This window comes from Mytilus galloprovincialis, chromosome 3 (assembly GCF_965363235.1).
Source record: "Mytilus galloprovincialis chromosome 3, xbMytGall1.hap1.1, whole genome shotgun sequence".
Classification (NCBI taxonomy): Eukaryota; Metazoa; Mollusca; class Bivalvia; order Mytilida; family Mytilidae; genus Mytilus; species Mytilus galloprovincialis.
In genome coordinates, this window is record NC_134840.1 from 15,764,084 (window position 1) to 15,779,417 (window position 15,334).

A 15,334-nucleotide genomic window follows, 5' to 3' on the forward strand; every position below is an offset into this window, starting at 1 on the left:
ATAAAGTGTTTCACGGACCAAAATTCTTCATTACACGTTGTGTGTAAAAATAAGAAAAACCCTTCATAAATATATCATATTATATATTCAAGCTATTCGAATTTTTCAATGACTATTTTACGAAAATTGGAATGTTTTTATGTATATCAAATTTTGTTTCAATATCAACGCACTCACGATTATTATGTATGAGACAAGCTGTTTAGTTCAAATTAATCTTTTACTGCACGAAAATCGGAAAAGAGTTGTCTCCCATTTTCGGATGGTCGTAACTTTTAGTTACGACCATCCGCTTACCGCCAGTGGTCATTAAGAACATATTAAAAATTAGATGCATATTTTCAAGTGTTAACATTGCTGATGTATGTCATCTTAGAAATAAAATGTACCTGTTTCACACCGAGAACCTCGCCAATAAGCCGAACAGTCACATATGAATGAAGATCCAGCTTTTGAACATGTACCGCCATGCAAACACGGATTTGGTGAACAAGAAGATTCTATTTGATATAAAAAATAATAATTAATGTTTGATAGTTTTTTGCTAAAGGTGTACGAAGTGCAAAAAAATAATAATTAATGTTTTATATTTTTTGCTAGAGGTGTACGAGTCAATGTAGTTTAATACCTCCATGCTTCATGTTAGGTGTTTTTGTTATATTTATCAGCTCCTCAACATTCGTATTATGCTAAAATGTATTTTCAAATATTTCGGATGTTTTTTTTTGTTTTTTATTTAAATTTGCTGGTTTAAATAATTAAGAAAAATTGTTATTGACGTCACAGTTTTTTTGTGTTTTTTTTTTAATATTTTGCATTTTACAGCTTGTAATTTTATTTAGTAACACTTGTTTACTGTTAAAGACAATAAGTTGACCTCAATGTTAGAGTTTGAAAGTGTTTAACTGCACATATTATTGTTCAATATTTGTAAAGTAAATAAAACATGAGATATGTCACTTTGTCGTAGTATTTAAAAAAAAAAGCAAGGTACTGTAACGGATACTGATCACATATTCTCGTCCTAAAGAAATTTGTTCTTCTTCACAATAAACATTCCGTTCTTTATTATTTATTGTAATCATCCCATTATTTCAATTAATCTTGCTGGAATGTACTGTATGACAAACTTTTATCTCAATTGTACGATGAATGGTCAAACAATCTCAATAAAACTGTATCTCAAAGGAATGGTAACGGTGGAAATAAGTTGAGGACATATAGAACTTTTAAAACGTCATTACACACCGAGGAATACATGCACAAAGTTATAGTTCCATCACACAGAAGAGCATACGCGCAGTTTCGGTGTGGTGTTGCACCGATCCGCCTAGAGACTGGACGATTTGAGAGGCTACCCGTTCAACAACGGACTTGCGAAACTTGTAAAAACATTGTTGAAACTGAGGAACATGTCTTGTTAGAGTGTCCGTTGTACGATGATCTGCGAAATGAACTTTTTAAAATTATTCTGTCAGAACACTCAAACTTTTTAAATTTTTCCAACCTGGATAAATTGTCTATTGTTCTAGCCAGTAACTGTGATAGTATTATTATTTATAGTGCCAAAATCTGCAAATTTATTTTAGATAGAAGACGTCGATTTTTATATCGTTAAACTTTTTTTTTTTCCCCTTTTTTTAAATGTAAATATAAATATTTTAAGGAAATTTTTAATCTAGCTGTACAGTGATATTTATAATTATTAATTTTCAATATATATACATATATATATTTTAATCCCGTCTCTCATAATTCTTTTTAGAATGGCATTAATATTTTATATTATTGTATGTATTCGTGTATTATGTTATGTATTGTAATATTAATGGTGAGACGTAAATAAACTATTTGTATTGTATTGTATTGTATTGGTGAGACATTCATTGTTTCCAATTGTTTTAACTTTCATGTTTGCTTTGTCCTGGCTTGTATCCTACCATTATGATAAACTAATCAGTACCCATGGCTACAAACCAAGCTACTAATTTGTTCTGGCGTGTATCCTTGTTGCATATTAAACTACTAGACGAATTGTATTGTGTTTACTGCCTACATTTCATGCTGCTTATTATACCCCCGCTTTAAAAAAAAAAGGGGGTATACTGTTTTACCTCTGTCTGTCCTTCCGTCAGTCCGTCAGTCCATCAGTCCATCAGTCCGTCAGTCCGTCAGTCTGTCAGTCAGTCCGTCCGACCCATGAATATTTGTCGTCACATTTTTCTCAGGAACTACACTACCAGGATTTCTGAAATTTGGTTTGTGTGATGCGTTTTCAGATTCATCACTCGACAACTTCCTGTTTACCGAACACTTGTATCATTTTTACACCTGATAGCCAAGTTGAAAATTTTTCGTCACATTTTTGTCAGGAACTGCACTACCAGGATTTCTGATATTTGGTTTCAGACTTGATATAAGTCAGCTATACCGTGTGATGCGTTTTCAGATTCATCACTCGACAAATTCCTGTTTACCGAACACATGTGGACAGGGGTATCATCAGTGAGCAGAAGCTCACAGTTTCACTTGTTTGTCCTGTATTTTATACCACCCACATATCAATCTATAAACTAGTTTCGAGTGAGTATGCTACCTTCATATCAAGCTATCAGGTGTGTTGGCTTGTAAATACTACTACATTTCAAATTTCTAAGTGTTATTGCTGAATATTTGATGATCTGTTCAATGTTTGCTTTGTCTTGTTGTTTTTTTCTGTCTGAATATAATACTGCTCATTTGCTCTGGATTGCATACTAAATACTAGTATTTATATCAGACTACACATTAGTATTAGCCAATTTTCCTCGAGTTCGGTGTTTTTGTTATTCTATATTTTAAACAATGAAATGATTGACACAACAGAAACTTTAGCTTTATTTTTGCGTCACGTTTGAATTGATTCCCTCTATGTGACAAAATCATTTGTAACATCTTTCTATGGTTTAAATGTAGTTTTTTCTGCAAATGTATGTTGCATTTAATCGAGAGAAACATATATACAGCTTACCTGATCCAAAATACTCAGACCCGTTTACAGGAGTCAGTCCAGTTGTACTTGAAAAGTATTCATTGTTTAATCGACATGTTTTGTGTATGTAAAACACAGAGAGACAATTCGGTGTCTTTGTGCATTCATTTATACACATAAGTTGACTATCTAACATCAGCGTATAAAGTTCATTTGTTGTAGCCAAATAATTGGTGAGGTTAACATTCCTAAACCAATGTGACAATTTACCTGAAAAAAATATGAATAAATTAGAACTAATATTGCTTACTTGTTATTGTCTACGGATAGTATTTTGAATTTATTTTTGAAATTGAGTGATTACAATTAGGTTTTGGTATTGACAGAACATATAGCTCACGATGTAAAATGGACTAATCAGCAGATTATTTACAAAGACGAATAAAAGAACACTATAACCAGTACCTAAGATGATAACAATGTCAGTACCTAACTGCAAACATTGTGCAGCGTTTACAAAATATGAAATCCACTGGAGTAACACATGACACAAATAAGGGTACCATCTATTTATTCAATAAATAAAGTAAGTATTTTTCAAACGCATTTGATTGGAAGAATAAGTATATTTATCAACTCTTTTACTCTTTTATGCACTTACTGTCGAACAACTGTTGATACAAAGCTCAAAATTGATTTACCCGACTTAACCTGTGTGCTTCACACTATAGAAGACAGTAGTTTTTAACTTTGTTAAACCACCGAACTCAAACATGTCAAAGAAACGTCGCCTCAAACGTAACGATTATTGTTATAAGTCAACGTATTTGACGTCACGAATCCAATGAATTTGGCGGGGAATGAAAATAAATTCATATGATAAATAAGAAATAAACTACATCTTACGGATTTTTTCGATATTTAATAGTGGATGGATTTTGCCAATAATATTTCTGAATATATTGTGGTCTTACATGACTATATCTATTACATTCTGAGATAAAATGCTATTCACCTTCATTGCAAACAGTACATACTTTATTTTCTCTATCTGCATTGTAATTAGGGATGTCAACTCGGTGAAACTTTACTAATCGATTACTCGTTGGATTTACCAAGCGATACTCGAGTAATCGCTCGGTAAAACATTTACGATAATTTAATGAATGGAAACACAGAATTATAACCATTTAACGTAAAACCCTCATTTTTTTTTTACCTAGGACTAGATAATAGTCCAAGGAATTTTATATCAAAATCAATAGCCCTTTTACTCCATGTACTAATTATGTATGCTGATAATTAACTTATCCAGTAATTAATTAATATCTATAGAAAAAGGAAGACTCAAAAAACATAATTGGAGAGGTGTATTACACGAATTTAATTATTACCAAAAGGGATAATCACTGATTAAACTTACTGATGCCTTCCCTCATTTTTTGAGGGCCGACAAAGGGTGCAACGAAATGGTTCTTGTTGAAAAATATTATCTTGTCAACTTCTTCTTGGACAAGGCGATTTCTCAACTTCCTTAGGTAACTTACGTACTGAAGAAATTATATATGCCCTGACGGTAAAGGCGTGGAGGAATGACTAAGCTTAGCTAAAAGTGTGATCTTTGAAAAATTCTCTGGTTCATATATCGACCATCTGTTTAGAGGAATTTTAAATGAAAGTTAAACGCAAACACTCGAATCATATCTAATTTGTATTACATTTGGTTAATATATAATTTACCGGGAGGCGCTCACAATGAAAATATTTCGTCTGGTTTATGCTTACGAAAGTAACAACATCCTAACAGGAAACCAATTAGTCGAGTATCATTTTGCAAATCGATACTCGGTACTATCGAGCGATACTCGAGTACTCGAATACTCGTTGACATCCCTAATTGTAATGTCTGCATGTCTCTTTACAAATTTAGACAATGGGCAGACATAAGATATTTACATAATGTAAGTCTATATATATGATTAACAGGGGGACAAATGCAATATATCTGGGTCATATGTATATCTATAACGTATGTATTCAGGTGAATTGTTTATAAAAAAAGCATTAGCATCAGGACTAAAGGTCGGTATCTTTCATTTTTTGTATTGACTTTTATCAAAATCATTTACGCTTTGTTTTAGCCATACATCATGAAACAATATCTACATAATATATCTGTGACTGAACAATTTGTCTTTAGGTTTTTTTTAAATGAACTGTCCAACATATCTTCATAACATGCTTTTAATATACAGTAATCAGTATTTAATAATTTGAACCAAAGCTGAATCATTTATCTGTGTCTTTATTTATCTGTTACGTCGGGTAACGTGCCAATTCACAGTAAACCATGTTCTTTACAGCAGTTTTTCAAACCTTTAGAATTCGTTATTAAAGAATTCAAATCTACATTCTCTATATCACAAGCTTTATGATAACCCCGTACTTCACAGCTAAATTTAAGCATATTAGATACATAAGTATCAAATAAGGACAGTAACGTTTCACAGTTATAATAATCTCTAAAATTTTACTACATAAAGTAAAAACAGCCTTTCTACCTTGACATTTTTTGTGTGTATGTAAAGCTAGGTTAACACTGCCGATCAGATCAGCTCGATCAAGCCCGATCTAGCCAAACTACGTGATCGGGAGACTGGTCTGACTCAATCGACAAGAATGTTCGGGATAGTCTACCTTGCTCATCATCGATCTGATTTTCTACTCGAGAGTTTTGACATGTCAAAAACAATGAGTAAGAATTGAGAAGCAATTCACTCGAGAAGAGATCGAGAATTTGTCGAGTAGCGGTCGAATTGATCGGGAAAGGATCGTGTAGAGATCGAATTTGGTCGGAATACAAACATTTTACCGATCAGTACTCGATCAATTCGACCTTTGCTCGACTAATGTCCGATCATTTCCAGATTAACTCGACCATTGCCCGATCGATTCCAGATCACTGCGACTTGTATAATTATTTTATCCCAGACCAACTCGACAAATACCCGATCCCTTCGCGACCACATTCGACCACTCTTCGATCTCTTCTCGGCCATACACGAGAACACATGACTGCTACACGATTCTCTAGAAGTGTGTGCAGATCGGATTAACTCTCGTAACTCTACTTCTGCAAATATATATTAGCAACATTATTTTTAACTGTACAAAAATTCCTCCATGTACAGTACGTGTCTTTACTTTTACAAGGAGAGGTAACATTTGAAAGAGAGGCAAACGACACCAAAGGAACAATCAAACTTAAAGGTCGAAGAACAAACCGACACGGCCATAGCGAAAAACGGAAACCCGAGAAAAATTAGTTATCAGTGTCCACTATGATGAAGTTTTTATTAGCATTGGGTTCCTCTTTGTTGAGTTAGTGCAAGTCTCTCATACTGCCCACATAGTGGTCGTCGTGTCAGCCACTGCCTCGCATAGATTTCTCGGCGCCCGTTGCTGTCTACATCATCTTGTTCGTCTTCTATGCACTCTACAAGCTCCGTCACAGCTATTAACCTGGCTCTCTGAGCTCTTACCGCCTTGCCCCATCTTCGCTCTCGACGTGGAAAGGAGGGAAGTGGATCGTAACCCTTGGCTAGCAAAGATGTACCTTGCCCACAAATCCAATTGCTTTATTTCTATGTAGATATTTTGAATGTATAATTTTCTTCTTCTTCTTCCCGGTTACGAGTCGAACTCTATAAAAGTGTTATTGACTCGGGCGCATCTCAAACAGACAGGAGGCCACTCCTCTCTGGCCAAAAGTAAAAGTCCAGGAAAATCTGGATGTTATTTACAATAAAATATGCTAAATTACAACTATATACACTAGTTCTCCTGCTGTCTATTTAAGGTGCGGTTGGGTCCACGGGATGATGTCAACTCTGGCCCTGAAGTCCTCTAGTGATCCGGACTCCACTACTGATTCTGGGAGTTTGTTCCACTCTCTCGTTGTTCTCGGAAAGAATGAGTGAAAGTACACGTCTCTCTTCACTCTTGTCTGTCTAAATTTGTGGTTGCCCCTGGTTATACTGTCACCTGATGCATAGTACTTGGCTGGATCAATGGCAATCATCTGGTGTTGAGTCTTGTAACACAGCACTAGACTCTGTTGCCATCGTCTGTGCTGCAGTGATTCCCATTGAAGTTGGTCCAGAAGCTTTGTGACACATCCTGTAGAGTTATCCTGGTAGCAACTGTAGACAAAGCGAGCTGATCGTCTCTGTACCTGCTCTATGTCACGTATGATGGTAATTTGGTGGGGATCCAATACCGGGGAGGCATATTCCAGGGTTGGCCTGACTAACGTACAGTAAGCTGTAGCTTTTGTTGCTGGGGTACACCTACCTAGGTTTCCCCGTAAGAATCCGAGTGTCTTAGAGGCTTTTCCTATGGTCTGGTTGGTGTGATTTGACCAGGTGAGATCTTTGCTGATGGTGAGCCCAAGGTATTTCCCACTGTCTATTTTTTCTAATCTGTGTCCATGGAGTGAGTAGGACTTCTGATGTTGTTGACGTCGTCCAGAGACACGGATGACTGTGCATTTTTCTGGGTGGAAACACATTTGCCACTGTTTTCCCATTCTTCCAGCGAGGAAAGATCTTTCTGCAGCAAGTCTGCATCTTCTGGTTTCTTGATGCACCGGAAGAGTAGACAGTCATCGGCAAACAGTCTAGTGCTTGATGTTGTAGCTTCTGGGAGGTCATTGATGTATGCCAAAAAAGAGTAACGGACCCATCACAGTGCCTTGTGGAACTCCAGATAATACGTCAAGTGGGTCAGACTTGTGATTTTCAAGGATCACAGTCTGGGTTCTGTTGGACAGGAACTGTCTTATCCATTCGAGTTGGACACCTCTTTCTCCGTAGTAGTCCATTTTGTGTAGCAGTCTGTTATGTGGTACCTTATCAAAGGCCTTGGCGAAGTCTAACAGGATGATATCTATCTGATCGCCATCCTCCATGTTCTTGGCTATTTCATGTATGGTTATGAGAAGCTGGGATTCGTATGAGCGTTTGCTTCTGAACCCATGTTGTTAGTCACACAATATGGAGTTTCGGTCAAAGTGGTCCATGATAGTACTATGGACTATGTGCTCTAGTAGCTTATACGTGATTGGTGTAAGGGATACTGGACTGTAGTTTGCTGCTGTGTGTTTTTCGCCCTTCTTAAAGACTGGGACTATGTTGGCTGTCCTCCAATCTTCTGGTACAGACCCCTGATCCATTGACAGTTGGTATAGTCTAGTCAGGTAAGGTGACAGGTGTTCGGCAGTGTTCTTTAGCATGAAGGCCGGTTTATCATCTGACCCAGTTGCCTTTAAAAAGGTCTTATTCCTCTGAGGAGTTTAGTGACTCCATTCTGGCTTATTTCTATTGGTCTCATGTTTGGGTATGGGCTTGGCCCTTTATCTAGCATGTTGTTAAGGTCTTCCTGTGTGTAAGCTGAGTGGAATTGGTTGTTCAGGATTGCAGCTTTTGTTGGTGTGTCACTGTGGAGGTATACATATTTATTTTTCAGAGTTGTTATGCCTGAAGATTCCTGTTTCCTACTCTTTATGTACGACCAAAATCTTTTGGGGTTCTTGTATAAGTCTTCACTAACAATGTCTTGCATAATTTTGGTGTGTGCTCGTCTAGATTCACGTTGAAGTTCGGCTTTGATGTTTTTATATCGTTTCCAGTCCTTTGGTGAATCGGTGAGTTTTGCTTTGGAGTAAGCTCTTTGTTTCTGTCTGCTCATTTGTCTTAGGTGGGTGTTCATCCAAGGGTGGCTCTGTCTAGCCAGTGATCCTTTGGTGGGTACAAATTTTTCCATGGATGATCTGTTTGATTGATGTCCACATGGTGTCAATATCATCAAACTCGGTCTTGTTGAAAAGATCATATTGACTGTCAAGATGTCTAAATCTGCTTTCTTCCAAAGGTTTATTTTTCTCTTTGTTGGTTTTGGTTTATTGACATTTGCTGTTATGTCTACTAACACTATGTCGTGGTCGCTATTTCCTATAGGTGGCAGCGTTTTACATCTATCTATGTTTCCTGGGTGGCTTGTAAACATAAGGTTTAGTATGTTGTTTCCTCTTGTGGTGTTGTTATTTATTTGCTGGATTGACAAATCAGCTGACATCTGTAAAAATGCTCTGTTTGTGGCAGTTGGTTACCTTTTATTTCATTTTTTCCCAGTCAATATCAGGTAGATTGAAATCCCCTCCTAGTAGAAAGATACTCCTTTTATTGTTGTTTCTCAGGTTGTGAATCTCTGTTATTGCTCTCTCAACATATTTGTTATCTGTTTTGTTTGGTGGTCTATAAAAGCTCGTAATGATGTATTGTTAAGTACCGATCTTAATTTTTCCTGTTATCATTTCTGCGTCTTTTCTGATAGATACTTGGCTGAGTTCCAGTTCGTTCTTAGCAGCTAGTAGTACACCTCCATGAGGATCTTTTTCACGATCGCGTCTAATAACGTCAAATCCAAGTTCTTGTGGAAAAATTTCTCTACTCCCAATGTTGTTGGATAGCCATGTCTCTGTTCCAATGATTATATCAGGATTGGCGGTTTCGATGAGAATAGGTAGCTCAGTTCGTTTGTTCTTGATACGTTGGAAGTTTATTATCAGAGTTCTTAGTGCTTTTTTGTTCTTATTTCAAGTTATTGTTTGAGTTACCCTCTTTGGCGATGATGCAGCTAAAGGATCTCCAAGACTTATGTTGCTGTCATCTTGGTTGATTGATGACGACTTATTCCCATCCGAGATGGACAACATAGAAAAAGTGTTACTTTTACTCGGACCTTCTACTGAGTATAACCAACTAAACGGAGAATGTGTCCATGGGACACTGAATATGCCCCAGCTAGAATATATAACATTATAAAGGGTCATGTTGGGACGTACGTGCGTACGAACAGACAAGGGTAACACTGAATGCCCAATCCGAAGCGGCGGGGAATTAAAAAAAATCAGACGTTTTTACTAAAATGAGCATACCCGACCAATTCCAGATTATCCCTACGACCAATATACGATCAGGTTGATCTTGTCTGGTCGAGATCTGGCTGAGATCGTGAATAGTTGATTTGGTCTAGCTAGTCGAGTGAAGATCGTGTAAAGATCGTGAATTGATCGGAATTATCGAAAAAGTATTCATTTTGTTGTCGGGATGGAGTCATGATGGAGTCATTAAAGAGTCGAGTTAAGGTCGTGTACAGTCGGATGGCGGTCGGGTAGAAGTCGTAAACAGGCCCGATTAAGAATTGGGTGAGCTTGGTCGTGCAAATTTGGACAATCGGGATCATCGAGTTGATCTGATTTGCAGTGTGAACCTAGCTTAACATTATAAGGATACCTAACTATACACAATTGTCACATATATCAAGTTGGTTCTTTTTCTTGACTTTTACGCATCCACTATTTTTAAACACGACTACTTTAGTTTATATATATTAATACATAAACAATATTCCTTTGAAGAAGAGTTAACAGCAATTATTATCATATTTTGCAAATCATCTATGTTCTCACTAAATAAAACAGTGGAGTCTGCGTACATAAGTAAAAATAATTTTAAAGATTTCAAATTAATAAGACTGCCAGTCAATATTAATAGGCTCTACTTCCATATCTTTAACATACAACGAGTATAATAATGAAGATAAAGAATTCCCTTGCATCAAGCAAGTATAACACTGAAAACAGTTTTCAATTTTGAATACATAAATTTAATAATAGTAAGAAGTTTCCCAGTAATCCATATCGTACTAGTCTAAACCACAACTTTACACAAAAATACTACCAAAGGCTTCACTATAATCAATAAAACAGCAATATAAACTTTGACCCTTTCTTAATGACTTAGAAATCAAAGAATGAAGACAGACGATGGCATCAGATGTGTCGTATCCGGGACGGAATCCAAACTGTGTATCTGTCAAATTCTGTTTAGAAGTGTCCTCGGATTTTGGTATTTTTGTTATTTTACATTTGGATTAATCTTTTAGTAATCAATAGCTTTCTTCGTTTTAATAGTCTTGATCAATCTATATCTTAGTATTAAAATAAAAAAGATTTGTTATTTTAAGTTTCATTCAATAAAACAGATCTTTTCATCCACCAAACAAAAGAGTTTGTGGCTAATTCAATAACAAAAGGCATCACCAGCTATTATCTAGTCGCGGATACGTTTCTGCTAATGACGAGGATAAACAGGATATTGTATCCTTTTGACGAATGCCTTATAAACAAAAGAGAAATACGTGATTCAGTCCGATTGAAAGTTTACTTTGATTTTTAGGAACCTACTTTTTCATTTATTGAAATATCAACTATATATAGACGAGGGAAAATAAAATATTCATTTACAAACAGTAAACGACATCACAAATAAGTAAGTTGCACTCATGGATCGTATATTTTATCAGTGATAAACATGAAAAACAGGCAAAGTTAAAACGGGATTATTCAAAACTTCTAGGTCAAAGACACCGCCATGGTAACACAACAAAAGACGACTAAGAGACAAACAAGTCCACAAAATATTTCACAGAAAACCTAAGAATGAGACGACACAATTTAAAACAAAGTTGTTTATTCATGCTAATATCCTGACCCGAGCGTATCACCAAACTTTATCTCGCTTACCAAAATATTTGCATGATTTTAAGTCAATGTCATTAAATGTAATAATTTAATCGTACTTTTGTGTTGTTATGAATGTCACTGGTTTGTCAATTTTCTATTCATTTACGGATTATAAAATGTTGAATTATTCAGAACATCCCTTTTTTATATGTTGTGATTTTACACTGTTGTTTCAGGTAAGGGTGAAGGTTGATACCTATTGAAACGTTTAAACCTGCTGCAATTGTTTGTACCCGTCATAATCCTGGAACCTGATGTTCAGTTGTTGTCGTTTGTTGATGTTGTTCATACATAAGTATTTACTGTTTTTTAAATAGATTAGACCGTTGGTTTTCCTGTTAGAATGGTTTTACACTAGTCATTTTGGGACCCTTTATTGCTTGCTGTTCGGTGTGAGCCAAGGCTCCGTGTTGAAGATTATACTTTTTTTTGTTTACTTTTAGAAATTGTGACTTGGATGGAAGGTTGTCTCTTAGCACTCATACCACATCATATATCTACTAGAATTTTTTTTTATCTTAGCACTCATACCACATCATATATCTACTAGAATTTTTTTTATATCTTCTAACACATAGTGTTATCATTATGCACAACATAATGTTTTCTGAGGCAGTGTTTGTAAAAATCCTTTATACACATAATTTGATTTACTAGTTTTACTTCATTTCATTATTTTCAACGAGCCCAGTGATAAAGCTTGACATGAGGTATGACTGATAAGTTTATTTTCTGTATAGTACCTATTGATAAAATGTTGGATAAATTAGACTAACAATAAGGTCATTTTAACCTGATTGCAAGGCTTTATTTAATTTGGTTATTTTTTTTCTCTAAATATTCAGTGCTTATTAATCTCAACTTAATTTTGCTATTAATTTTACTTTCCATATTTTTATTCGAGCTCCACTGATGAGTCTTATTTAAAAACAAACAGCAAGCAGGATTAAAAAATAAGTGAATACTATTAGTTACATAGTGTGTTAGTGACCTAATATGATATATACAGGGTCAGCAAATTCCATATGGGGTGAGAGCAAAGTCGAACCCCATATGGAATTTACTTACCCTGTATATATCATATTAGGTCACTAGCACACTATGTAACGAATTTATCTTACCGACTATCTTTATTTGTTGAATTTAGACTCAAGTTGTCTTATTTGCTATCATAACACATCTTATTTCCGTATTAAAGTGTTCAAGTGTTCAATTTTAAGAACCTTCTTCAATTGGTCTGCACTAAAAAAAACTTATGTAAACGATTAATATCTATTATCAATAACCTTGATATAATAATATTAACCAAAACTTTCAATACTTTTAAATAATCAAACAGTGCCTAAGTCGTAAATCCACTACTAACCGTGTATTGAAATAAGCCCCGCCTCCCTACTAACCTAATATTGAATATACACGGTCTCCACGAGGTCGCTTTTAACAAATCATATTCCTAGAAATGTATAGGAGGTAAGATAAACTTTTATCTCCAGCACCACTGATCAGTTAGATAAGGTTTTTGAAAACAAAATTTCAATTCAGGAACATTTTTGTTCGCGTTGTATCAATGTTGTGCGAATACATCTATTTCTTGGAACGGAATACATGCCTCTGGAATATTAGTTTGGTTTAATATATGCTAATGTGTTAAATTCTATACGGCATCATATTTTGAGACACAACATCTGTCTGGCTTACCAAGTAGCAATCCTGATGATGAGTAAACGAATGTTGAATACAATTCTGTTGTATTCTGAGTTTATTATTTTAGTATTTTTTTCTATGGTTAGTGCAATTAAACCTTGGCCTAAATTTATTGTCATTATCTATAGCCTTTGTTGACCACTATCTTTCTATTTGTGTTTGTATTAATAAAAGGTGAACCGGGTATACGTTGATGAGAGAAGAGTTCTAACATTCCCTATTTTTTATTTATTTTGTTATTTGGAACTCTTTTGCTATTATTTTCTCGACTCGATAAATTAAAAGACTTTCATACATTACGTTGATGACATTTGTTGAGTATTTGAAAAATACCACTAACGAAACTAGCCAATATGTCAATTTTTGTAATTTTATTCTGTTATCTTTAATTTCATATTACAATAAACCTTCCCACAGTTTAGATTCAAGTGCCACTTTTCATTTGCGTGAACAAAAGGCGATGTAGGCGAACAAAATTAGAAATAAAGTATCTTTGATGAGTTTTTATATTTATCGCATATTTTCGACCAACAAAAAATACTTTGATTTCGATGCTAAAAATACAAAAAAGAAGATGTGGTATGATGGTCATATTGAATATATTGTGAACAGGTGTAATTGAAATGATTTATTTCTGGTTCATTCTTTATTTGCAATATATTAAATTGATTTTCGCAAATAAATGATAGAATTGCGTAAGGTGTCAGACCAATAATTCAAAATCCCGATGTGTTCAACCAAATTTTGCAATTTTCACAGCTTTCTAAATATTTCACCTTACGTTTAAAGTCATGGAAACCATGTATATCCTGAATTGTACATGTATCATCTGAATTCATGCAAATTTGCCCTACCTTTAAAGTCTTATAAGAAAAATCTGACCTTCAAAACACAGGTCTACCAAAATTAACCCCTCGTTTTCTGGAAATCTAAAATTTGTATATAATGGTGCGCATTACTCATGAATTTTAAATGCAAACTCAAAATGGTCTAAATATATTTCTCTCATCAAAAGATTCATTTCTGCTAATGTTGTTTAGTTTAAATAAACAATGACATCAAAAGCAAGGAGGGCCTCTTTTACATAGTTCTTAATTGGAGAGAGTAATTGGGGGTCTAACACATTAAACACCCAGAACACATTAGTTTCGATGCGGAATATAACAATGTTTTTAGTAGGTATAATGAAAACCTTTTTTCATGTAAATAAATACTTTAATTATATATAATCATAATTTATTTTCTATTAAAAAAATTATGTCAATATGAAAAAATGAAGTCATCATAACTGTCTTTCAATTTGGTAATACAACATAGTTCGTTTTTGTTTCATAAACATCCAAAAAAATGTTTTTTTTTCAAACTCTGATTTAAAACGACAAAGAAAAAGTTATCTATTCGTTCTTTAAAACACACAAATTGTTGTAAAAGTAAGTAACATAAAATATGAATAACCTCACCGCTGCAACTTATCTGCGGTATTATAAAGATGGCTATTGAAATCCAATGTGTTGTTTTAAAAACTTCCATTTTCTGCGATAGTTGCAACTTGGTTTGAATCAACTCAATTCTGCCTGTGTAACATCATGTTATACGAATAACATATAAGATCCGTTTATATGCTTGCGTTTGCGCAGTGATACACAACATTAATTATAAAAATAATATCAAATCACATGGTGTATTTCAATCATGAAACAAAATCATTACCATGAAAAGATTTGTGCAAATACCTAACAGTGGGATAAATAGTAAATAAAAAACAATCTATAAATGACAAGAGATGCATGTAAAATATTACTTGAAAGGTATTTGGAAATCATAATTTTATAATTGTTTTCTATATTTATCTTTGAATGCGTTTTATGAAATACATATACGTACAAAAGTAAATACACAAAAATGATGAACTTCAAGGAAAAAGTAAAAATCAAAAGTAAAAAGTAAAAATCAAAAGTTCAAACACATCAAACAAACTGTCATATTCCTGACTTTGTACTGGCCTATTTTAT

The 15,334-nt window shown here is 34.5% G+C and overlaps 1 long non-coding RNA gene across 1 annotated transcript; it reads right to left on the reverse strand.

Annotated features, from left to right (window-relative positions):
- Nucleotides 1-389: 389 nt before the first annotated feature.
- LOC143066333 (uncharacterized) lies at nucleotides 390-14,912 on the reverse strand. The gene is made up of 3 exons (XR_012975559.1): nucleotides 14,783-14,912; nucleotides 3,011-3,241; nucleotides 390-500 (listed from the first exon to the last, which is right to left on the reverse strand). It is a non-coding gene; the product is annotated as an uncharacterized LOC143066333 (long non-coding RNA).
- Between the last annotated feature and the right edge of the window lie 422 nt (nucleotides 14,913-15,334).